Genomic DNA, 26,037 nt, shown 5'->3' on the forward strand with positions numbered 1-26,037 from the left:
GTTTAACGCTAGAACATTATCTAGTGAGGTGAGCCTAGCAGTGCTGTTGGAGGAATTATATTTCAGTAATAGGGATATAATAGGGCTCAGTAAAGTTAGGAGTACAAAAGAATCATATACAGTGCAAAAATGCGGGAACGTCCTGTGCTACCGGAGCTTAGCGAAGAGACGAGAACTACGAGTTAATAAGGATACAGGTGGTGACATATTATTTTCAAGCATTACCGAGAGGTGGAAGGTCTTCTTGGGAAGCTTAATCAGCGGTACGCATTGAAAGTCGTACAGGTCTACGCTCCTTCAACCATTCATGATGACCAGGAAGCCGAAAGCTTCTATGAAGACGTGGAATCGGCGATGGGTGAAGTCAAAACAAAATACACTATACTGATAGGGGACTTCAATGCAAGGGTAGGCAAGAAGCGGGATGGAGACAAGTAAGTAGGGGAATATTGCATAGGCTCTAGGAATAGCAGGGGAGAGTTATGCGTAGAGTCTGCAGAACATAATATTATGCGGATAATGAATACCTTCTTCCGCAAGCGGGATAACCAAAAGTGGACGTGGAGAAGCCCGAATGGTGAGACTAGAAATGAAATATGCCTTATAATCTGCGCTAACGCTGGCATCGTGCACGATGTGGACGTGCTCAGCAGGGTGCGCTGTAGAGACCATAGCATGCTAAGAACTCGAATTACCCTAGACTTGAGGAGGGAACGGAAGAATCTGGTACATAAGAAGCTGACCAATGAGTTGGCGGTAAGAGGAAAAATATAGTAATTCCGGATCAAGCTACAGAAAAGGTACTCGGCTTTCACTCAGGAAGAGGACCTTAGTGTGGAAGCAATGAACGACAATCTTATGGGGATCATTAAGGAGTGTGCAAAAGAAGTCGGTGGTAACTCCGTTAGACAGGATGCCAGTAAGCGCTATCGCAGGAGACGAAAGATCTGATCAAGAAATGCGAATATATGAAAGGCTGTAACGCTACAGCTTGAACTGGCAGAACTCTCCAAGTTATTCAACTAGCGTAAGACAGCTGACACAAGTAAGTATGATATGGATAGAATTGAACATGCTCTCAGGAATGGAGCAAGCCTAAAAACAGTAAAGAAGAAACTAGGAATAGGCAAAAATCAGATGCATGCTTAAAGAGGCAATGCCAGCAATATGATTACTGATACGGATGAGATAGTTCAATTGGCTGTGGAGTTCTATAGCGATTTATACACTACCAGGGGCAGGCAAGGTGATAATGAACGTGAGAATGGTCTAGATAAATTTGAAATCCCACAAGCAATGCCAGAAGAAGTAAAGAAAGCCTTGGGGGCTATGCAAAGGGGGAAGGCAGCTGGGGACGATCAGGTAACAGCAGATTTGTTGAAGGGAGGTGGACAGATTGTTCTAGAAAAACTGGCCACCCTGTATACGCAATGCCTCAAGACCTCGAGCCTACCAGAATCTTGGACGAACGCTAACATAATCCTAATCCACAAGAAAGCGGACGCCAAAGACATGAAAATATGGAACGATCAGATTCCTCTCCGTTGCCTACAAAGTATTTACTGAGGTAATCGCAAATAGAATTCGGAATACCTTAGACATCTGTCAACCAAAGGACCAGGCCGGATTCCGTAAAGGTTACTCAACAATAGACCATATTCACACTGACAATCAGGTGATACAGAAATGAGTGGAATATAGCCTACATTTATATGTAGCTTAATAATAATATTTGGGGTTTTACGTGCCAAAACCACTTTCTGATTATGAGGCACACCGTAGTGGAGGACTCCGGAAATTTCGACCACCTGGGGTTCTTTAACGTGCACCTAAATCTAAGCACACGGGTGTTTTCGCATTTCGCCCCCATCGAAATGCGGCCGCCGTGGCCGGGATACGATCCCGCGACCTCGTGCTCACTGAGTCATATGTAGCTTTCATTGATTACGAGAAAGCGTTTGATTCAGTCGAAACCTCAGCAGTCATGGAGGCATTACTTAATCAGGGTGAAGACCAGCCGTATGTAAAAATACAGAGCGATATCGATAGCCCCTCCGCAGCCATTATAGTCCATCATAAAGAAAGCAACAAAATACCAATAAAAAAGGCGCGAGGCAGGGAGATACGATCTCTCATATGCTATTCACATCGTGTTTACAGGAAGTACCCTGAGACCTTGGTTGGGGAAAATTGGGGATAAGAGGTAATGGAGAATGCCTTAGTAACTTGCAATTCGCTGATGATATTACCTTGCTTAGTACCTCAAGGGACTAACTGCAATGCATGCTCACTGACCTGGAAAGGCAAAGCAGAAGGATGGGTCTAAAAATTAATCTGCAGAAAACTAAAGTAATATTTACCAGCCTCGGAGGAGAAGAGCAGTTTACGACAGGAAGCGAGGCACTGGAAGTGCTAAGGGAATACCTATACTAAGGGCGAGTAGTGACCGCGGATCGGGATCATGAGACTGAAATAATCAGAACAATAAGAATGGGCTCGGGTGCGTTTGGCAGGCATTCTCAGATCATGAACAGCAGGTTGCCATTATCCCTCAGGAGAAGGGTATATTATGGCTGTGTCTCACCAGTACTCACATACTGGGCAGAAACTTGGAGGCTTACGAAAAGGGTTCTACTTAAATTGAAGACGGCGCAATGAGCTAGGAAAGAAGAATTATTGGTGTAACGTTAAGGGATAAGAAAAGAGCAGATTGGGTGAGGGAACAAACGCGAGTTGATGACATCTTAGTTGAAATCAAGATAAGGAAATGGGCATGGGGAGGACATGTATTGAGGAGGCAGGATAACTGATGGTCATTAGGGTCACGGACTGGATTCCAAGGGAAGGGAAGCGTGGCAGGGGGCGGCAGAAAGTTAGGTGGGTGGTTGTGATTAAGAAATTTGCAGGGACGCCATAGCCACAATTAGTACATGACCGAGGTTGTTGGAGAAATATGGGAGATGCCTTTGCCCTGCAGTGGGCGTAACCAGGCTGATGATGATGATGATGACCTGCTGCAAAGAGCGGTGCATTGCAGCTGTTGTGCAGTGGTTAGTGCGTTTAGGTAGGGAGAAGTATCAGAGCTGGTGGGGCAGAGCATGGAGTACTTACGGTGGTCACTATGTATTTTTGAGGTTGGATGAAGTGACGGTATATTCGTGCCATTTTTTTTCTCGCACGACTTTGACACTGTGTTGCGATGACAGCGGAGTCGCGCATTGAGCCAAGAAATACTTGGCAGTGGTGTTGAGAAACAGTTCGTATATTTATGGCCTTCTCCAACAAGCTGCGTCAGCGTATAAAAAGCGCGCACGCAACCTAGAACTGGGAAGCAAGTGGGAATGCATACATTAAATACATGGTTCTTTACTCCACGTGACACCAGGTACATAAATGTTCCCCCAAAAGAACTCGGGTAAAGAACTGTACCGTGATTCAAGAACGTGATGCTCATCGTACATGTCATTTACGTAATGTAACAATGAATTTCGAGGAGGCATAAAAACGCCTAGGGTTATCTTTCATCTAACCAAGTTTCAGAATAATGGCAGTAAATTCGATGCTGCTGATTGTACCAGTGAGGTGCTATTGCACAACTTTGTGTACGGCATGTAGTACAACAGTGCTTCTGCATTGCGATTCCCGATAGAGGGATGTTTGACGAAACACCAAGCGCGTGGAACCTGCCGATTTTCTTGATTGCTCATTTTCAGACGATTGCGAACTCCTTATACCGCTATGTGTACCAATGCACCTCTTAAGCAGAAAGTGTTATAAATGCGTAAAACGTCGTATGAATAATTAGCCTACCAATGTGGAGCGTTACTGAGGTCCTGCAGTACGGGTGCTAATGAGGCGAAAATAAAACGCAATGCTTGTGTGGAAATTAACTGGAAGCGACAAAAGATACAGGCCCGTTGGTCCGCGTGGATTCTTCGCTGAAGTATTGAGCTTCGTGTAGTGATATAGCAATTTCAGTAGAATATTTCTGTGCATTGCAGAGCTGTGACCAACAACAAAAAAAAACAAGTTCCTGTTACGCTTTGTGAAGCCGTTGTACAGAACCTCGCATTAGATTTTCCACAAAACACTTGCAAAGGATTGCAAAGGAAATGAAATAACAAAATTGTCCCTCTCAAGAGACCAACATGCTGGAAGGATGAGATGTTCTGCTATCAATACACACACAGTACTTTCCTTTTGATTCGCTTTTTTTAGAGCCAGAAGGAGAACAATGGTGTTCTTTTCGGCATTCATCTTAATGTACATTTAATAAGAGGTCGCTGATGTCCATACGGCTCCATCACCTGACTTATATTCTCGCCTTTTTTTTTGCTGCTTAGAGAACAATGAATTGTTTATTGTTGCAGGTGCATTGCGTGAGACGAGTATATGCAGGAATCCCACTATTGTGGCGAATTTCGTAGTGAAGCCGTAGCCACTCATTTAACTATAATTTAGGGAGCATTTCAAGCCTCAAACAAACATATCCTCAGCCATCTGATCTGACGTTTATGTATGCGGAGATAGCCACAGTATATATAAAGATGCGGCAACAAGTGAATATCACTGCAGCCATGGCGATCATCGTTCAAATGTTAATGATTTGTTTGTTGCTGCTCTCGGTGTCCTGCATCCCAGGAAGTGATGCTGCTGAAGGTATTTAGAATTTCCCTACGCTATCATTTGTGTTGTGCAAAAAAAAAGGATTAGCCAAGGGGCCCGAAAAATCGGGCCCCCCGGATAACTTCTTTTCATCTCGATATATTTCTAACGAGGGTGCCGAATACCTTGTTTAGCGCGAACCAACAGACACAAGAAAGACGACAGGACAAGGCGCTACTCTCAACGGACATTATTTTATTTCGTCACTCCTTTATAGCTGAAACTAGGGGAACATGGGCAGTAAGCACCATGTGGTGGAAACGCCACCATCCAATCACAAGAGCGCACTGATGCGATAGAATACAAAAAAATCATATTCAGCTCTGTACGGGGTTAGGAAGGCACACTAATGCACTGTGGCCGCAATGACTTAAGGAAGAATGCTTGCGATAACTCTCAAGTGGTGGTGCCACTGCTCTTTTTCAAAATCGTGGTATTATGAAACATGGGTTTGTTGGTTCCACCACATGGTGTTCACTGCATATGTTGCACTAGTTACAGCTCTCTATCAAGGAGTGATGATATGAAATGACGTCCATTGAGAGTAGCCCCTTGAGAGTAGAGTATGTCATGTCGTCTTTCTTGTGTCCTTTTGTTTTGCGCTAAACAAAGTATTCATGTATTCGCACCAACTAGCCCACCAACGCAATGTGCTGAATGTCCCGAACCCGGCAACATTAACGCCTTCAGGTAGGACACGCGGGGTTATTGGGCAGTTGTCTTCACCCAAAAAGATCACGTACTCAGGACGCTTGCGGCAGAGCGAATGATCTGCATCCGCCGCCAAGCTTTGTGAGTCGTGGCGATACCTCAAACCCCCATGTATAATTCTCGTAGTAACACATAAATACCCCGGAAAGTTAATCGGAAAAAGGTGCCGCCGGTACCTCAATCGGTAGGGCACCGAACGCGTAATGCGAAAAACGTGGGGTCGTTCCCCACCAGCGGCAAATGGTTTTTTCATCCACTTTCATTTCCGTCAATTCGTCGTTTCTTAAATCAGTTACTAAGCACAATTATTTTCCCGTGTGTCGTCCTTGGTGTCTTTGTTTGTTTGTTTCCTGTAACATTCCTGTAACAGGCCTGTAACGGGCCTGTTTGCTTTCTGTAGCAGGCACCTCGGTTAACCCCCTTTCATCTCGTCCATTGCATAACGAGGGTCCTGAACCCGTCAACGTTGATGCCTTTAGGTAACACTGTGGCTTTGTTGACCAGTTGCCTTCACCCTAGAAGATTACGTACCCATGACGCCTGCGGCAGAAAGGATGTTCCAGATCCGCCGCCAGAGTTTGTGAGTGGTGGCGCTGGCTAACACTCCCAAGGTTCAAGTACAAAACATAGATACCCAAGAAAGTGGACGGTAAGACGCCGCCGCGGTACTTCAATTGGTAGAGCATCGAACGCATAATGTGTAGACATGCGATCGTTCCCCACCTCCGGCAAGCTTTTCATCCACTTTCACTTCCATTATTTATTATTTCATTATTTCAAATACTAAGCACAAGTATCTTCCCCGGTGTTTACCTTGGTGTCATTGGTTGTGGGCTTCTTATGAAATTATAAAAATGTTGGGCCGCACGGCTAATCTCTTTTCTTCTCCTTCATGAACAAATGAGAGTATTTTTTGCCTTTCATTTTCAGCACCTCCAGCGCACATCACATATCGGCGTAAGTGTTTTAGGAATTTCATTTACACAATGTCGAGGTATATTCAATTTCTTCTTGCATAACCAACTTTTCTGAACCGGCACTTTCTAAACGTGGAAATTCATTTCTGCGTTTTGTGTAATGGGAAAGATTTACGTAGCTGGGATGGTAGTTCGAACATTTTTTCTGGCAATAATTTCCCCAATATCTGCGTAGTAGCCAGACACATGTGTGAGCGTGATTGAGGTTTGCCTTGTGTAGTACTCACGCTCTAGTGACGGTGAGGCATGACGCAGTGCCAAAACTGTGTTACAAGCTGCACTCTTTGTTGGGCGAACTTAGCGGCGAGCAAAGTCTACGATCGCGGAAAATCTTTTCTGTGGGTCTAGCGCGTAAGCTTTAACGCATTCCTCTTCGAAATTTGTAGGATAATTGCTGGTACTCGAGTGCCTTCCAGAAGGTACTGCGCAATCCATGTCACACATGAAATCAGATTATTTAGTGTTTGGCGAAAGCTTAGACAACAGACAGAATCAACGATAACACTCGAGCAGATTCAAATCATGAAGGCGCATCTCGCGCTGAGCGATAACGTTTAACATTCGTTATCCGGTGGAAAGATGTCACGGGCGAAACATAAAGTAGGAACGTGTGTCACTATACTGCTCAATTACGTTTCCTTGGCAAGTCAGCACTTGACGAATGACACGATATTGTAGCACAAAAACGCCCAAAACAGATTCACATCTCGTTCGGCTATCAACCCTGTTGTGGAAACCTTCCTTATAAGGCATAATGTCAAGGTGGGCTTGAGGTACAAGCAGTGTTGCCGAAAAAAGCTGCAGGCGGTGCTATGTTACCACAAGATGAACCACAACCAGAGGAAGGCGGTGAAAAGCTACGGGTTACCTGTTGCGTTTTTCGCTCCGAAGAAGCTGTCTTGCCTATGCCCTCGAATCACTGGATGTGCTGCGCAAACGTTTAATTGTAAGTACGCTAAATGCTGCGTGCAATCTTCCGTGACAGTGTTCTACCAGGTAACGCTAATTGAGGTTAATAATTCGCCGGAGAGGCCGGCCGTAGCGTGACTTGTAGAATGACAGATCACACGAATAGTAAAAAAAGGTGTGACCGCGCATCCTTGTGCGGTCATTTTGCAGGTTTTGCTGATGTCATCCACATTTTTCTGAGGTGACGATGCTGAGTAGCAGTAGAGATGAAACCGCACGGCAAGTGCTTGATCATATTTATATCAGTGGTCAAGCTTGTGGGACTGCACAAATTGAAATACAGGGTTTGTCTGAAAAAGATGGCTTGTCATTTGCTCTTTGCCGCGAACTGGTGTCGACAGTGTGTGCGGGTTAGGTATGTATCGAGCATTGTGCCTAAAGAGAAAGATAGTTGTGAGGGTAGTGCCTTCTTTCTGTCACCTTTCTTTTCGAGCTGTTTTGCACTGCAATAAATTATATTTCAGCATGCCATTATGACCACCTAACAATATTATTCAGTAGTTAGTTGTTTTAGTTTGATAGATCATTAAGAGACTAAACTGGATAAACAAAAACAAAATATTTATTGGGCTATGTGAATTGCACAATAAATTATTTGTAGAAATCTTGCCTGTGTGTGCACGAACACCCCATTAGCGAGATAAGCGGCACATTAAGAGTTACCGAAACACTAGTTAATTTGGCAATTTTTTCTACAATACACTGCTATGTAGAAGTGACTGGCTACTGAGAAGAATCAGGCCTCATTGTCGCATGCTCCCTCCAGCGACACTTCTTTTTCTTTGGCCACAGTGTGTACTGGGAGCCTGTCAGTTTTTGTGAGCTCCCGTCTTTATGAATCCTATGTCTGTTTATTGATTATAATGCCTCTAAAACATAATTCATCTAGTTGGGAAGTACAGTGTTTCCTTAATAAATACGAAAGATAGGATGAGCGACATATTTTGCAGAGGGAAATGACTACATTGTCTTCTTATAATTGCAGCAATCTGGGAGCCTGCTATAGTAACACGTAAGTTTGAAAATGCCCATTATCTTCCATAAGTAATTTTTTTCGCTTTCTGACTAGCAGTGTACTCTCGAACAACCTAACGTTTTGTTTTAGAACATGCGGCTTTACGTGGCAAAACTACTTCCTGATTACGAGGCACACTGTAGTGGAGGACTCCGGAAATTTCGACTACCTGTCCCGTATAAAAAACTTATTGAGAAGACATTGAATTATCATTGGTCAATGTTGAAGTTTTATTTGACGAATTGTGAAAATTTTGTTGGAGAATTGTTGGGCTGACTGTTGAGTGGCTTTAAATATTGGCTACTGAAATTTATTTGAAACACCATTGGGTGTCTCAATGTTGAATAATTGTTAAGTTACCATTGAAATTCTTTTGCGCTTAGGCGGCTCGTTTTCATTTTGTTACTTGGTTGTTGGGTGACCATTGATGCTACATTGAAATAACGTTGTGGTAGTTCTGTTGACCTGTTGTTGAGTTATTTTTGTCGCAGCACTGAAAAGTACATTGTGGCCCAGTTGAGATGGCATTGAGATTTCAGAAGTCGTCATTGAAATATAACTGACATTTCGTTAGGCTAGAGTTTTTTTTTCACATATTGAAATTGCTTTGCTATTTGCACTTGCATGCCCCGGTGCCTGCTCATAACTTTCACAAACACAAACAAAAGCAAAGGAGATACTGATCAATTTGAAGTACCTTGATCTACACTAAAGATGCGTGCCCATGAAACATTATTGCAGCACATAAGACACCACTACATCGAACCTGGAGACATAGGCTAGTACCTACAGCACTCTTAACAGTGTAAATACATCTGATAAAACCTATACATATAAATGCAATCAAAACGATCATTGTGGTCTTCACTTGCGACTTAAGTTCATGACTAGAAGGCAAAGCGACTGAAAAGGCAGGGCTTAAGCATAGCCTTTAAACAACCAACTTTGAACACATGAACACTTGAAGCTGCTTCCGTGTGAATACACACAAGACATCTGAATACGTTACATTAAAATGTTTCGCACACTAATTCATCACAGGAACAGTTACGGCTGACTGTGAGAAGGCAAAATACCAAACTTGAAGCAAATTACTTCACGTAAATATATACAAGCTTTAGCACACGTCTTTCACCACGATTAAAATTTAATGAAGTACCAATGTAGACTTTTCTGAGCTTATTTCGTCGAGACGTATATATTTTCGGGTTGCCCATTTATTCTATAAGATAACATCACTCAACTTAGCTGTTAATTGATGAGACATCATTTAGAAAGTCTTCGGGCATGGTGAACACCTGAACATGTTTCTGACGAGACAGGTTTGCAAGAACAGTACACCATTTGTATATGGTAAAGTGAGGTACAGAAGAGTTTGTTGGTGGTATTTCATCAATTTAGTGAGCTCATTCTCAGCTACATGTTCTGTACTTGCACAATGGTAACTAGAGCACCTTTCGGGGCCTTTTTCACTAAAGCCAGCAACTAAGTGGTACCTCAGTCAATAAAGAAATAAGGCAAGGCTAAAACCTTGAACGATAAGAGAGAAAATAAATATTTAGCACAGAAAATTGGTAGTAACACACGGCTAGCGCAATTCCAAAGAGCCAAATAGATGGTCACCTGCACTTGCAGTATCAAGTACCCCAGAAATAGTCGCAAAGGATGAGAAAAGGTTCCAATGACTGGACAGCCAGATTGGTGAGACAGGAAAAAACGCAAAAAATGCGTATACGAAACACCAATGACCTCAATTGCGCAGGCAAATTGTTATTAAAATGCTACCAGAATTTTATTGCATAAAATACATAAAAGTTGCAGAAGCATTGGGACAAAGCAGTAACAAAGATGGAGGGAGATACAGCACTCGTGTTGAAAAGAAATTACAAGTGATATACATGCATATTTCAGCTCAAGACAATTTTTTCTCCAATATATACATAAAGACCCCATGCACTGACGGTATAAAAGAAGGTTCCTGCGCCTGGAGAATGCGGGACAGTACAAAGCAGCGTCATGAGAACCGAAATCTAGAGCTTAGTATGTTTAAAAAGTACGAATACTCGCATACCTACAGGTTTGTGACATGTCATGCCTTGAATGGATGAAATTCATAAATCTCACACAAATGAAGTTACCATCACTCTTATTGGCTTCCTTAGGGGACTCCTTGAAGTTGAACTAGAAGAATGTGCATCAGTGTTAAAATCAAAGATAAGGCCCTCTAGCGTTCTTCCTGAAATATACAGCGCAAATATTTCATGTATCAATTCTATGGACCTTTCGCCAATTCGGTGTACTTTTATATTTGACAACCACCCAAACAGAGACGACAAGGATGAATTAAGGTAGGAACCCACATGAACGCTGTCTCAACTAGAAGTTTATTGATGAAGACAAAGATTTTAAACACAATGGCCAACTTCACAAAGAAAAAGCCATGTATGTGCTGCAGAAACAGCCCGGCAGAACAAAAAAGGACCGAAAGACATATCCTGTCGAACAAACCTGAGCGTCATAAAAAAAAAGACATGAAAACTGAAAGGTTTGTCCTGTAGGTGATATTAGAGTGAAATACTGCAGCAACTCTTTCCCACTAAGGGTCACAGAAACCTTGCTTATGAATTTTCCTTCGTGATCAATAAATAATTCTTCCATACGTCCTCTTGTGTTCTCGTCTTTGTGATGAAACAACCGTTCTTTCTGATCTATACCTCAACACCAGAGGAGTTCCAGAAGCAATATTTATTGATCACAAACAAAACAAATGCATAACCAAGTTATCTGTTGCCCTTAGTGGGAAAGACTTGCAGTTCTCAAGAGTATTTCTCGTTGGGTAGTATCACTCACTGGACAAATATTTCGCTTTTTCGAAAGATTTTTCTGATAGTTCTCGTTTGTCACGCACGTTTATCCTACATGACCTGACTTTTTCACATTTTTTTCTTCTCGCTCATGGCTGTTTCTGCCACACAAGCACGGCTCTTTACCTTTGTCAAGTTGACCAGCGTCTTTATTACCCCTGTTTTCAAAAATAAACTTAGGCGAACTTGCGCTCGTTTGTGCTCCTACCTATTTTGTCGTCCGCCTCTGTTCGCGTTGCTGTTTCCAGTACGCACGTATCACTTGGTTAGGCTGGTAAACATTCTCCCAAGCGAAACGAAATACCTCCCTCAGAAGGTAGCCCATCCTTCACTATTAAAAGCCAGAGCAAATCGAAAGTAAGCCTTCAAAACGTCCATGCGGCAGCTACTACACCACAGAGCTGCACAAAAAATAGTTAAAATGCCACTTGATGGAGAGTGACAACAGAGATGCGAGCTGGCTAGTGAATCAGCCACATATCAACGGGTGTCTCTTGCACGACACCAAGCTGCTCTTGACGTAGAACGCTTTAGAATCTGGGCATTCGCTGCATGCGTAACTTGCGAGAAAGAAATGCGGACAAAAAATGAGATTGCGCGGATTCAGAATCTGCCACCACACACTGCACATAACTACGCACAAAATAGAAGTACGCACCATACTGGGAAGTAAAAATGTGCGACCCTTTACGAGTGCTGTCTAGAAAAGGAAAAAAATGGGTTGCTACGGTAAATGTTAGCTAAGACACGCACAGCGATGTTTCACAGCGGAGAGAAATATTCCCGGTTCTCTCGAAGAACCAAAGACCACGGGACAGTGCATAGCCGATACCAAGCAGATATCGAATCTTTTGGTAGAAGTCCAGCAGCAGGAATGACCTAAAGATATGCCCAGAGCGATGCGAGCGTGAGCGTGCCTATACGAGTGAGAACATGCACCGTTTCTTTGAAGCTAGCCGCTCCGGCGTGTCTCCGATCATCCCACCGATTTGTGTGCTGAAAGGCGCGTACATGCCCTTGCGCGTTTTGCGCGGTAGCGTCTGTGCAATGAGCTAGCTTGACACACGCGTCATTCTTCACTGCGCAAACGGTGCTCGAGGTAACAACGCGCCTAGTGGCGCTCCTTTCACTTCTGCAAGCAACGCACATTCGTATAGGTCCAGCTCAAAGAGGCAGCAGAGAACGGTGGCATGTTTCGGTTATCCCCAAATAAAATTGCACAGTGCGCCTTCAACGGAAACGTGCCACGCTAGATAAAGATGCTTACTGCGGTAGTTTTGGCGGTGATAGGCGATAAGGCGAGCCCGTCGGCGTCTGTGTTCTTTGGCGACGTCGTCACCACACCTCTGTACATTTGCGCTGTGTATCCGTGTACAGTCACCGCACGGAAGCTGCGACTAATCGGTTGGCTGTTCTCCGCAGATCCCAAAGAGGCGAAATATATTTTGCGGTGCGCCGCATCATTAGGCGCAACCTAAATCGAGGCGCGCTTAACTGCTACGGCACAAAAGGTGATCACAGTAACGGTATGGTTCACGATGAGCCACTACCGATTGAAAAAAAATACTTATGATGTCCTACGTGCAAAATCAACAATCTGATTATGAGGCAGGGGACTCCGTATTAATTTTGACGTCCTGGAAATTTTGACGTGCATACAATGCACAATGCACGAGCGATTTTGCATTCAGTTCCTTTGGAAAGCGGCTGCTGCAGGCATCATATCCACGACCTCGAGCCCCAAATTGCCACGGCGGCCACCATAGTTACGAAATGCGTAAGCGTGACGTGCAACACCGCCTTCCGGTACGAGTGTGGTAAAAAACCGCACAGCCGCACACCTGCTCCACAATATTTTGTCGTGGTTCTCCTAAGCTCGTAGAGTCTGCCTAAATACCTTGAAAGGCAGCGCGCCTCTCACGTATCGGAACACGATAACTAGCGCTTAGACGGCCCACGTGAGCCCCTATGAAAGGTGGCGTGACCACTGTACAAAATTATCACAGCTCAGAGAAGCTGTTCCTTATGTTCAAATTGTGTTCTCTCATACAAATTAGGGAAAGGTCATTAGACAGGAACAAATGAAGCAATGGAATTTCACGCATGTGGGGCGCCGCTGCCTCTTCGGCTACTATGTTTCAAACGAAGTGACGGTGGCAGCGAGCGTTAGTATCGCGCGCTTTCGCTACGGGGCATACGGTTTGCTTGAACAAAGTGAACGGTGTGCTTAACATCTCACGCTTGTCAATGTCAAAATACAATAGAGGCTACGTGCCCAAGAAAAGGAGATTACTTACCTATCTGCAGAAGTTCGGCTGCGACTGTTTCGGGGTGCCTTCTCTCCAACAGGCATCATGAGCTCGGCCGCGTAGCTCATCAAAACATCAGTCGAAGACTAGTAGCACATCAGTCGAAGACTAGTAGCTGGGTCAGCCAACTACTTCAACGGATAAATGTCCCACTCATCGTCGTAAAAGCATTTCACTAAAATGTGCTTCATGATGTCCAAAACGAAAAAATACTTTCATCAAAAAGCACGAGGCGTGACCCACCAGAGAACGGTAACCAACTAACATAGTCCGAAAGCCGTTCACAGCATCACTGTCGCATGGAGATATAAAAACCGTTTAAGCCCAAAATAACCGCACGGAAAAACCACTAATTTTTTAGTAATCATTTTTTATCCACTAAGCTCCATAAAGTTTTAAGAACGACCTAATTTGTAGCGTAAACAATACATACTACGACCAAAATATGCGACTCCGAAACTAGCGGTAACGATGTGCACTGTTGCAATGGTGTGCTGAATATGAAGCTACAGCGGTTCCGCGTGCGCGCACACACACACACACCCGAACGCTACCTTGACATTCGTAGCGCCACCTAGAAATTAAAATTACTACAATTTTTTTTCATTTTTACAAAAGTAACGCTACTAGAATGATTTATAGCACCTTTGCAGATGACGAGTTGACAAGTAAGTCATGATAAGAGTTCGTTACGTGTATTTCTTTCATTTCCCTTTGGTGTTCTTCTATTTAACTGAACATACGGGACCTGTCCTGCAGGCTTGAGAGACGAGAGGACGACAGTTCGGCGAGGCTCAAATAAATTGCATGCTTCTTGGAAGGAGAAAGTCGGGAGCAGCCGCAGATACACCAATTAGCTGCGATACAGTTGCACTGTTTCTGAATCAGAAGATCTTGAAAGTCAATAGTTTGAGCGGCTGCGCGCTGCGATCTCAAATAGTGTTCATTGTTTGATCTAGTACCATGGCCGTTGGATAAAAAAAAAAGCTATATTTACTTTCCGGACAGGGGGTGCGTCGCAGGAAATTCGAAGATCTCTCACGCGTATGTTTGCAGCGTGTGCGCGCTTGCATCCCACGGTTCCCACAGCGCGTCGGATGCTCGAAGGTGGCGTCGTCGCGTGTCGGCGCCTGTCTTATCGCCAGCCGCGCTGCCGCCGTGTCTACTTTTGGGGAACTCCACATGCGCGTAGTCACCGTGTTTGCGAGTGAACTTCACATTCTTCTGCTCCCCGAAATGTGCTCACTTTGGATCGTACCAATTGCTATGTCATCTATTGTATGTTAAAACGACGATGGCATTTGTACACCGGCGAAGAAAAAAATCGTTATAAACTTGAGCGGTCATGAAGCTAGTCTAACGCTGCAGTTTTTACAGAGCGAAAACGGCTACGAAAGTGGGGCGGTCCCGGAAATAGGCGCTTGAAAGCGCCAGCTGTAGCGACAGCCCGAGAAAAGGGCATGCTACGCACGCGCCAAGCATTTCAGAACTTACTGGCTTTCGAACGAGAGGAGCATGCACGTGTTCGTGGTCTAACGGTTAGAGCACCGGGCTCGACGGCTGACGTTCAGTGCCACCCCATCGGTCACGCATTATTTTCTTTTTATGAAAACGAGGCGAAAGAAGCACCTACCTGGCGCAAAGTGACAGGAATGACGTTGGAACGCTTCGCATTAAATTTTTGGAATGTTTTCAATGCGAGTCCGAACTATTGTATACTGGACTGAACTGCTACACAACTAAAAAACAACTGAACTCAACACAAATTACCCAATAAATTGCTTATTAAGAGCACTCAGCGGTAATAGTGTTGTGAAAGTGTTGAGCGAAGTCAATTGCTTTTGAAAATTTGTTGAAGTCCGTTGCTTCAAAAATTCCTTAACAATATATCAATGGTTAATCAACAGTAATTTTTGTACAGGGGGTTCTTTACCCTGCACGTAAATCAAAGTCCATTAGTGTTTTCTTGTTTCGCCCCCATTGAAATGCGGCCGCCCTAGCCGGGATTCGATCGTGCGACCTCTAGCTCAGCAGCCCAACAATATAGCTACCTAACGTTACCCATATCGACATTTTTGGATCCGTACTGCAAAAAAAGTGCCTCGTCTGCACTTCCAACACTTCTTGCGTGCGATCAGTATACGCTTGTCACTCGAGTTGAAGACTCTTTGGACGGCGTGGGCAGCACATGTTCGAATTTATTAAACTTGGGTCGTCCTCAATTGTTGCTATGTGTCTAAGTGACATAGACAGCGTTAAAAAATGAATGATTTATTTATACAGGTATATTCTGGCTCCACTGATTTCCAACAGAAAGCTGCTTTATAGACACCTCTACAATTGGCTTAGTTATTCTCTGTATCACTATTTCGAATGTTTTCCGTCATAAACGGGTACGAAGTTTTCGGCATAACCAAAAAAAAAGTAAAGAACGAACATCGCGCGCCGATTTTGTTTTTTTCCAGAACTCCGTTTGAACCAAATAGCCTAACGGAAAGCTGATGAGTAGAAGGCAAAGGAAACGTTTTGCTTGAAGCTGCAAGGCATTTTTCGACCAGACGCCATGAAGACAGCTACGTCGAGATAAAATTTAAAATCTTACCAAATCAGGGTTTCCTTTACTCAGATGCGTGTCTGTTTTTCTCTTCATCGGCGTGGAAAAGCCGAAGCGGAATACGTAGCTACAGCAAGCAGAGGCCACCGTGCTGGTCTCACATTTTATACTTCATGATGCGGAATACAGTTGTGTATGAACTGAACAGATTCTTTTAACTTCTTTAACTGTTTCTTCTAACGAAATAAACAGAAATATCAGTAGTCATGAAGGTATTACCAAAAAAACAAAATTAATTAACCACACAATCACAGAAAGTACAAGCGCATTGTCGACACGCGAGATTCTACACCTCAAAATACAGTGAAATTTCATTTGGTATCTTATGATAACGGATTATAACCAAATGTAAAGGATATTTAAACAAATCTGCCAAACGTTTAGAAAGAAATGGAGAATGCTAGCCGCTAATGTATGGTGCATTGGACATGAATTTATTTACATTTCTTTGCACATGGGCTTCCTTCAACTTATTTCGTCAACTTACAACTATTTCATATGACTACTACGCTAATATTGCACGCTTAGGCTGACACACATCACACAAAGCCTTTGCTTCTAGACGTATCAGTGAACATATTGACAATGTTATTTCATAACGAGGGAATCATTCAGTTCTTGTTTTTTTCAGTGCCACCGGGAATCCTGAAAAAATTAGGTATAAATTTTGAGATTGTTCACTTATATCTACAAAAAAATTTTACAATTTGCGTCTATAACATACCCACTGCTTTAAATCACTAACCACTTATTATAGAAACTTCACCTGATGTCTTACATTAATGAAGTACCAAGCTTGTGGGCGTGGCTGATTATACCGAATTCAAATCGCGCACAAGCTTGCTGAAATGTTCTAAGCCCTCTACGTCCCACTAAAGGAACTGATGTAAGAAATGGGTAACGAAAATGCCAATGTTAGTGAAACTTTTCTAATGGCCCTGTTCTATACTATTCCAAAATATTTGAAGAGAAAAGGATCATACCAGCTTTAAAGACAAGCATACCCCTCTAGCAAAAGAACATAGACCCAGCGTACTATATTAGACACACATGGATCCACTTTAATTACCTCTATATAATTTATTTGCATATACTAAGGCATTATCTTATGAAAATTAATCTTAAAAATTAGCTTTTTAGCAAAAGCAAAAAAGGCGGCGCGCACTGTCGCACTTCCTATGTCCTGTACTTTTCCGATTTTGACGATGAATAGATCAGTGGCCTCATGCAGCCATGAAAAGAATAGCTACAGAGCTGTTGCTTTGGCAGACCTTTCTGAGCAAAATGGAATACTAAACAAAAATGTTTGTTTCTATTTCTTTAAAAAATGGTGCTGTGCTTTTATATACTGTCCGCTGACGATTTAACTGATGAATTGTTGCCCTGGCAGTCGAAATCGCGCTCTAATTAAGCTAGGTTACCTAAGACATTGCGAAACATAAAGAAACCATCTATTTTGTTGTACCTTTTTAACACGAAAGCCGCTTCGGAATTCATAACTTGCGCCATGAGCTGCCTGAAAATGTCATCACTGGTGTAGTGTATTTAGGCACCAAGGGCGCTATTCCGTAAACGTAAAACTATTCCAAACTTTTCTATTCCAATTCTGCTATCAGCCCTCCACGATTGGTCAAAAACTTTTTTCGACCCCGCCCACTTCACCTGTCTGTCACGCGACGTCACGAAAACCGCGATACCTCCCCATCTGGTACGATGTGTATTCACTGTTTATGGATGATTTGACAGAAAAAGGAAAAACAGTTATTTCTGATTCGACGCCTTTCCGCCACTAGTCTCGGCTATTGGTAAAAAGCTTTCGGGCTGCACTCACTTCACCTGCCTGTCACGCGACGTCACAAAACCGGAAAAACTCACCGCGTCAAAGTGACGTGTACGCGATGAAGATGCATTAATATCCCGAACAAAACTGAATTCTCTTCGGAATAGCCGTAGGCTGCCCCGTTTCGAAAGGAATAAAACATGGCTGCCGCCGATCACGGAGACGCTGGCAACTCGCACCTGCCGGAGAGCATGGGTGTATTCGCGTGTAATAAAACTTCTTGCGTGGCCATGTAACGTTTTCGAGCACTTTCGGCACGTTTACCGCCTCCTTCTGCCAACTCTTCTTTGCTGAGGGTCAGTTTTAACCTCATTCTTAAGCTTCCGTTGCATGCCGCAGTGATTTTCAACCAACCACCACGAGCTAAGTAAGGGAAAGCCGGCCAATCGCACGCGCCGGCACCACACTCTTCATCCGGTTATCGATTTCCAGTGCACTGGCTCTGCCCCAGTGAGTCCCTCTCCACTTTAGCGTTCTCCTCGCCTCTTGTCAGCCAATTAGATACAACATGGCGCTCAGTTCAGGCAAGTTTAGTCGTTTTTCAAGCAAACAAAAGTGACCTATGAACGAGGAGCGCGTTTCATTGGTTTGTTCCGAGAACTCTGCGGGTAACCGCCCGGTGCTTGCGTCAGTGGTTACGCAAATTTGACGTCAAGAGATTGGAGTAGAGACATAATGGAATAGTTTTACGTTATAGGGCCCCAAGATGGCCAAAGCTAAGCTTGGCAGGTGAGAATTTACTTCTGAAACATAACAGGTTACAACCATATTACATAAAATGTCAGAAACAAGCAAGCCAATATTGTCATAGCCTAAAATGTATGATATGTTCGCTACTTCTAGGAATACGACGGCTCATTCCACGTTAAGGTACGTATTTAGAAAACTGGCAGTGAGCTCAAACCGCATAATGGGATTACCAATTTGGATCATGCTCTTTAGAAGCGTCAATCTTAATTACTTGTGCGCGAGATGTTTTCTTTTGGTGGAGACGCTGCTTGTTTCAGTTCCAAACACGTATCACATGGTAATAACATTTAAACGTATTCAAACTGACAGTCCATCTTGCAAGATTATCCCGTATTGGAAAATCCAAATTTGTTTTTCCATCCTATACGAATAATAAAAACTCACAAGGTATACCCATACGCCCTTGTTTATTAGATATATTTTCATTTATTTCGTAGACATTTGTTGGCGACAAAATTAGATGTAGCCTTTCAAGTATGTTTTCGTCGATAAATATATTCTTCTACCACTCCTTATTTAAAACATGGTTTCAAAAAAAGAAAAATGAGATCTGTGCTTCATTTTTCTATAGCCGCAGTGTTTCCTCTTTGAAAGCGATCATTTTGCACTTACGCGATATAGACATATGCAAGGTGTCCGAGCTTACTTTAGCCAAAGTTTTAAAATACGTGAATGTCACGTATCTGGTTACAACCAAAGTAATGTTGTTTGCTGTGGATTTTAGATACTCAAATTATTTTTTTTAATTCCATCTGATCCGAAAATAATAATTAGTAATTAATGACCTTCTGAAATATTATAAGTAGATGAAAAGTGTAAATGAGAAAATTGCAGAGAGACATCAAATACTTCCGAAACATCTTTCTGTTTGCCCAGTACATGCTGCATAAAAGTGATTTTTCCGAGCGTGAAAGAAGCCCGAAAATGCACGAAAAATTACCGTGCGACTGGATGTTCGAGCCACATTGCGTGTGTTCGGGGGCTTGTTTCATGCTCACAAAAAAAACACATTTATGCAGCACGTATTGACCAACATAAAGCTCTATGGAGAGTTATTCATGTCGCGCTACAGTTTTTTCATTGACTCTTTTCATCTACTAGTATTATTTGAGTGGAATAAAAAATTAGGACTAAGTACGTCATTCTACGGAAATAAAGGATAGTTTAAGTACCTCCAAGTGACGGCAAATAGCATCACTTTTGTTCTTTCCGGCTACTTGGAATTGGCATATTTTTTAAGTTTGGCGAAAGTTAGCTGGGACACCCTGAAGATTGACATTATTTGAGTTGAAATGTACTGTCTTCTTTTTTAATTCTGCAGCAGGCTAGACATCAAGAAAATGAACAGCCTAGAGGCAGCAGCACCATGTGACACACAATATTTTGAAGACTTTGTGCCGCAGTTTGCAACAAACGTGCAACAATAAAGGTGTCGCTGCATTTACGGCAAAGGCTACTGACAATATTCTATGTGCATGTGTTATCTCGATGCATTTGACACTGTGAAAATTCGGCTAAAGTTTTTATTCTTCACTTGGCTACAGTTAAGGTCAATGCGCAACAACACACCTGATTGGTTGGTCCGCACGTGGGTGGCTTAACGCAATATGATAGGAGTGTTTGAGGTCGTCGTTCCAGCAGCGAGTGTCCCCTCCTCACAAGAGCATTATCTAGATCAGCAGTGCGCGTTGGTGACGTCATGCACAAGAAAATGAGCAGGTGATTGGGGACGTGCGACATATGCGAGCGGCCCATTGGCTGGAGAGACCTGTGCGCATGCAGCGAACACATGTGAGGTCAGCTAAGAAATGTGGAGGAAGCGAAAGGTTGGTGTCTTGAACATTGATACATATACGGTCTTAAACCAGCGGTTTACTAAGATAACGCCTGCTTTTGGTCTAGATCAGTTGGGTTGATGTGCTGTTCCCATTGCGAGGACCAGTTGTACCAATGACCGAACTTTTTCAACTTATCGAACTTTTTGTACACCAAGCTTTAGTTTGTGGGAGTGCCACTACGTTGCGTAGCGGCGTTAAACATTTCAAACTTCCCGCGGTAACGTTTGATGACATCAGCTAAAGAAAAATGGAAGAATGAAAGCTATCCCTGCGCATTCAACTTCGCCACAGAACATATCCCACCAGGGCTTATCAGTATTTTTGATAAAGAGTGGCCGCTCGTCAGCTGGAAATTGTCATTCAGAGAACCGTTAGACGCTACGAGGCAAGCGCAGCGGTAATTGATTCGAGCTTTTTCAGAGGCATCCCAAAAAGCTGCCGCAGCATTTTTTTCTTTTCCTTCACATTTTTAATGCTGCGAAGTCAAAGGGCTAGGATAATCGTCGGAATCACTTCGCGGCAGCTTTAGCTCGGGCCAAACTCCAATGTCGCCTACCTATTCAAATGCATGTAAAACGCAGAAATGGTTTCCGGAGATAACCACTGGGGTGTTTTTTGTGGTATATATTGCATTTGAAAGATGATGTTAGAATAAAGTGATTATCAGAAGTAGAACTTTGAATTAGCTTTTGACGTCCTAAAAGAAATTTCAAATAATTGGTAAGCTTGAAATAAACAGCAGCACGAAGCTTACAAATTCGCAGCTCTGCACCTAATACAGATATTGCAGTCCTGTAAACTGGTCCCCATCAGAGCAGGAAAAGGGCACAAATTTGATACGTCGATTTATATTTTCGGTGAATTTCTTATATAGTTTACAAGGGTCTCCCAAAAGTTCTACTCACCAATTAGTGTTATTTTTGACACTCATGAATAACATCTCAATCCTGCATATTAATAAAGATCGCTTCCACTAATGCTCCTCATGTTATTGCTGCTGCTTTCAACTCGTATTTTCAGTCAGACTAATGTGTAGACCACTTAAAAATCCCTACTCTCGGTTCAGTATCGCGGCTTTCTATCAATAACCTAATGTATCTATTTTGGTGTCCTAAACTTAGTTTAAACTTGGCAAGAAAGAAAGCACCGTACAAGTTTCGGGGAGTGCAGCCTATTTGCGCTGTACAGAATCCCACTTTCATACGGGAAATACGTCAGCCGAACCGGTCGATGCGCCACTGGCAGAATTTGAGACCACCGCGCCGCCGGTAAAATAATTTGCAGGGCGCGGACATTTGACAGATCACTGGAGGTGGTGCTCATGAAAGCCTGACTTTCGCGGGACCCACTTCCTATGCATGTTTCCTAAGCAAGCTAGAAGAATATTTGCGACTGTTTGTATTAGAACCAAAACTGGCAAATGTGCGAGGGCTCCTTCCCTGCCCTTGCATGAAAATGAAGAATCATATCTCGAGTGGCACTGGAATTATTTTGAGTGACGAATGCGCCTTCTGCGTCTTTTTGTAGGTTTCTGCGCCATACCGGTTGCTGTTTTTTTTGTCATTAAACACTTCTGCTGATCTCTAGCACCCATATATCCTGTGTATCCTTGAGTTCATGTGCCTTTGTTATGGTCATGATGTCCAAGTTCTCTTATCGCACCTGACGGTAACTTCTGCATAGAGTAAAAGCACATATTAGCATGCTTTATAAAAATCCAGGGAAGTAGTACAATACTGACTGGAAGTGACATAATTGGCGAGAACGTTCTGGCTGAAAACAACATTTCGAATTTATAAATATTGACGCACAACTAATTGAGAAAGTTGGTGCACCTTCATGTTCAACTTTTGCATAAGAGACAAGTGACATAGGGGAAGACCAACGGACACAAAAGCTATCAATTCCACATTTATTTTGATGCAATTATTGAAAATATTATTTACACTGCTCGTGCACCTGTTTTGCACGAGCGTTCTTTTAGAAGAAGGGCACAAGTTGCAATGCAAATGTGCAAAAACATGATGAAGAGCACTTGCTTAAAGAATAGAATAAATGAGCAGGGAGTGATTGCTATTCCATGTCCTTCAGAGAGTATTCCTCTTTGTGATGCAATCATAACCAGCGCTGGCGGAGACATGTCAAATTTGTTGAAGTGGTATGCCTCAGCTATTTTGATAATGAATCGGTCGCCGTAGGGGAACAAAACAGAAGAAAAATCTAAATCTGACGCGCATCACCACTCCTGCCTGTGTATCGTCAAATGGAACGGATACTTGTCCGTTGGGTTAATTATAGTGCACTCCTGGCGCAGATCCCTATGCAGATGCAGTGCCATCAGCCCCATGTACATTTGGCGAAATATACACATGAGCAAAGGCATAGCTTGCAGTGCCAATGACGAACACGAAACAAATTAGGTGGTACCTTCAATAATATCTCTCGTGCTTGCAAGCCTTTCTCGATTCACTTGTGGACTACTATGCACATGTATTTCCAGCGACAAAAATAAAGGGTACAGCATATGCACGACAATCCAAAGTGAATTGAGAGAAGCCAGCACTCAAGCGAGGTTTGCTGAGTAACACCACCAAATTTCTGAATTGTGTGACAGAGGCAGTGTTCTGTATTCCTAACATGTGTGGTGAAATGTAAACATAGCACACTAGTAAGTGCCTAAATGTGTGCCAACGAATCTCCATAATTCGCTGAGAAGACCAGTATGCTCATCCGACTTGGCCATGCATTGACGCGATGAGACGTTAGGTGGGATTAAATCCTTTACCTATTTTCGGCCACCGTGATAAAATGAGAACAGCAATCAGCGATGCATACCACACAAACAAGACATTCTTCAGCCGTCACCTATTATCAATGCTTAAAAAATGGTGTTCTTCGTAGATGAGAATATATAGAAATTCTTCTCTGCCTATTTACTTTATTGACACAAATGTGTTCATCGTGATTTTAAGCCCTTTTATTAAAACTCGCATTTTTCTCCTGAGAGAACCTGTGCACAACATAGGCACACGTGCACTGTTACACATTCGTCAGCAGCCTTACAAATCATCAGCTGATCTTCAACTGCAGAATGCCGAAATAACTAACTGCCTGGCGAATCTTCTTACCTGAACAACACCAAGCAGAATGAATTGAAAACTACCCACTGTGCCGACCAAATACATCGAAAAGCACCCAAAGTAACAGAAGTATTTCTTGAGTGCTGTAGAATAACAACTTGTTGGTTGATAATCACTATTAAAATTACACAAGTACCAAGCAGGTGCTCAGTGACGCCGTTGAAATCAATTGTATTTGGTGAGCAACACTGCAGTAACAACCAGACCCTATAGCAAGAGGAAGCAGGCAATTTTTCCCAATGTGTGAAATTCCGTGCTCCTTTAATTATACAGCGTCACTAGCCTCAACTGCCTACCAGCTTCCTTTGTGGTTTATGCTATATAGAAATAAAGAGAAAAATAATGCAGTTGGACACTGACTCCCTCCTGCTACACTGCCTATTTGCTTGACTCGCGATTGATTAAGAAAAATATAAATAAGTAGAGAGCAAAAAAGCAAACTTACAGAAAGCACGTACCTACTGCCTTAACTTTAGCACAATGAATACTGGCGTCCATGTATAATTTCCAGAAATCGAAGCTGATCAAATGTTTCAAAAGCTAATCAGTGGCAGTTATTCCGGGAAGATGTAAAGTTGTGAATTCCATGCAGAAAATCTAGCTAGTTGGTGCTGATTAAGTTGCAGTGGCATGGTTACGAGCGCGAATGAGAATAACAAAAAATGTGGTAGATGAGCGAGCAATAGACTTCAAATGACAAGCTTAAGCATCCATAGAGGCCACCGGATGTTAACATAAACGTGCAGACAGGCAGGTAAACGAATGTGCCATGTTAGAGACAACGAAATGCGCAATGAAGCCGATACGCACCCACAACAAGCCATTCCAAAGCATTCATCAGGTTTTTCTCGAGATAAAGCACTTCTTTATCAGTGCGTGCCACTGATGGTGCGCTTACACTTTCATAAGCAGCTTTTGAAATGCAGAACACCTCAAATATTTCCCTATCTAACTGGCTCGAGAACTGTCTAAGCACTCGGATGTTATGAAAACACGGGAAGAGTTACGAGTACATGTTCGGCAGTGGCCAGCCATAAAGCCAACACCTGCAATAGCATTTAAGCCATTCAGGTGCACACAAAGTCGGTCATTTCGTCACCTGTCTGTTTGTCCAGTATAGCACCTTCCGCAGGAAATTGAAATCTGTTGTACCAACCGCACATTGCAGTTAACAAAGCAGGTAACATGCTCCTTTGCCCTTGTGCCTTGACTGATGGCGTCGTTTACCAACCTGCACATTATTGAAGCTTTAGTGGCATTCAGAAACATCTGAATCTCACTTGCTCGCCACCTTTTTTTAGGTATTGTATGGAACAGCCAAAACGCGCCCATGTGTTGACATTTATGTCAACACACGTTGGCTCGTAAAGTAAGCTGTAGTTGTCGCAGACTGTGAGTGGTTACATTTTCGAGTATAATTGTTCGTAAACCAAAAACCGCCTAAGCATAAGTTACTTACAACCTAGAAGCATATACCGGGTGTCCCAGCTAATTTTATCAAGACTGCTAAAAATATTCAAATGCCACGCAGCTGGAGAGTACAAAAGTAAAGTTGTTTGCTGCTGCTTTGAGATCATCAAGCCATTTATTCATCCCACCTGATTAAATAGATAGTCCCAATTATTCATCTTTAGATGATATAATTACATGAAAATTGTCAAGGAAAAAAATTGTCTAGCCACAGGAAAAACTCCCGATACAGATTTCTGGTCCTTAATACCTGCTACATAAAAGCTTATTTCCGAGTGTAAATAATCCCGCGAATACACGGAAAGTGTTTCGGGCGGCCAGTCATGTGGCAATTTTGCGTGCACTTGCGTGTTTTTTTCACGCACGGAAAACACTTGTGTAGAACATAAGGAACAACAGAAATCTTTATCGGGAGGTTTTCTTGTCGCTCTACAATTTTCTCCCTGGCAATGTTCATCTAAATTTAATGAGGAGTTGAACAATGAATTACGAATAATTATCTATTTGGGCGGAATTACAAAACATTTTTTCAGTATTTCCAAACGACGGAGAAGAACATGCATTTTCTTGTTTCTGCTCAGCTACATGGCATTTGCATATATTAAAGGTCTGGCTCAAGTTAGGTGGGACACCCCTTATAATCAAGGAAACGTCATTTCAGTAAAAATTGGTGAACAGGCTCATAAATCGTGATTATACAACTTCGTCAGAAATGAGGGAGCTCGCTCACATGATGAACACTTTGTTGTTGAAACTAACTTCTCTCAGTGAAAGGAAACGCTCGTCAAGATTTGAAATTTCACATTCAAGAAATAAATTGGCACAACCAAATTCTTTCAACCAGCACTCAGCAAGCATCACCAAAGATTTCACTG

The 26,037-nt window shown here is 42.8% G+C and overlaps 1 long non-coding RNA gene across 1 annotated transcript; it reads left to right on the top strand.

Moving 5' to 3' along the window:
• Positions 1-4,566: 4,566 nt before the first annotated feature.
• Positions 4,567-20,172, top strand: LOC139050617 (uncharacterized). Its single transcript, XR_011508977.1, has 6 exons — positions 4,567-4,659; positions 6,307-6,333; positions 8,308-8,334; positions 16,756-16,782; positions 18,808-18,834; positions 20,036-20,172. It is a non-coding gene; the product is annotated as an uncharacterized lncRNA (long non-coding RNA).
• Positions 20,173-26,037: the final 5,865 nt, after the last annotated feature.

The sequence above is a fragment of the Dermacentor albipictus genome, chromosome 10 (assembly GCF_038994185.2).
Source record: "Dermacentor albipictus isolate Rhodes 1998 colony chromosome 10, USDA_Dalb.pri_finalv2, whole genome shotgun sequence".
Classification (NCBI taxonomy): Eukaryota; Metazoa; Arthropoda; class Arachnida; order Ixodida; family Ixodidae; genus Dermacentor; species Dermacentor albipictus.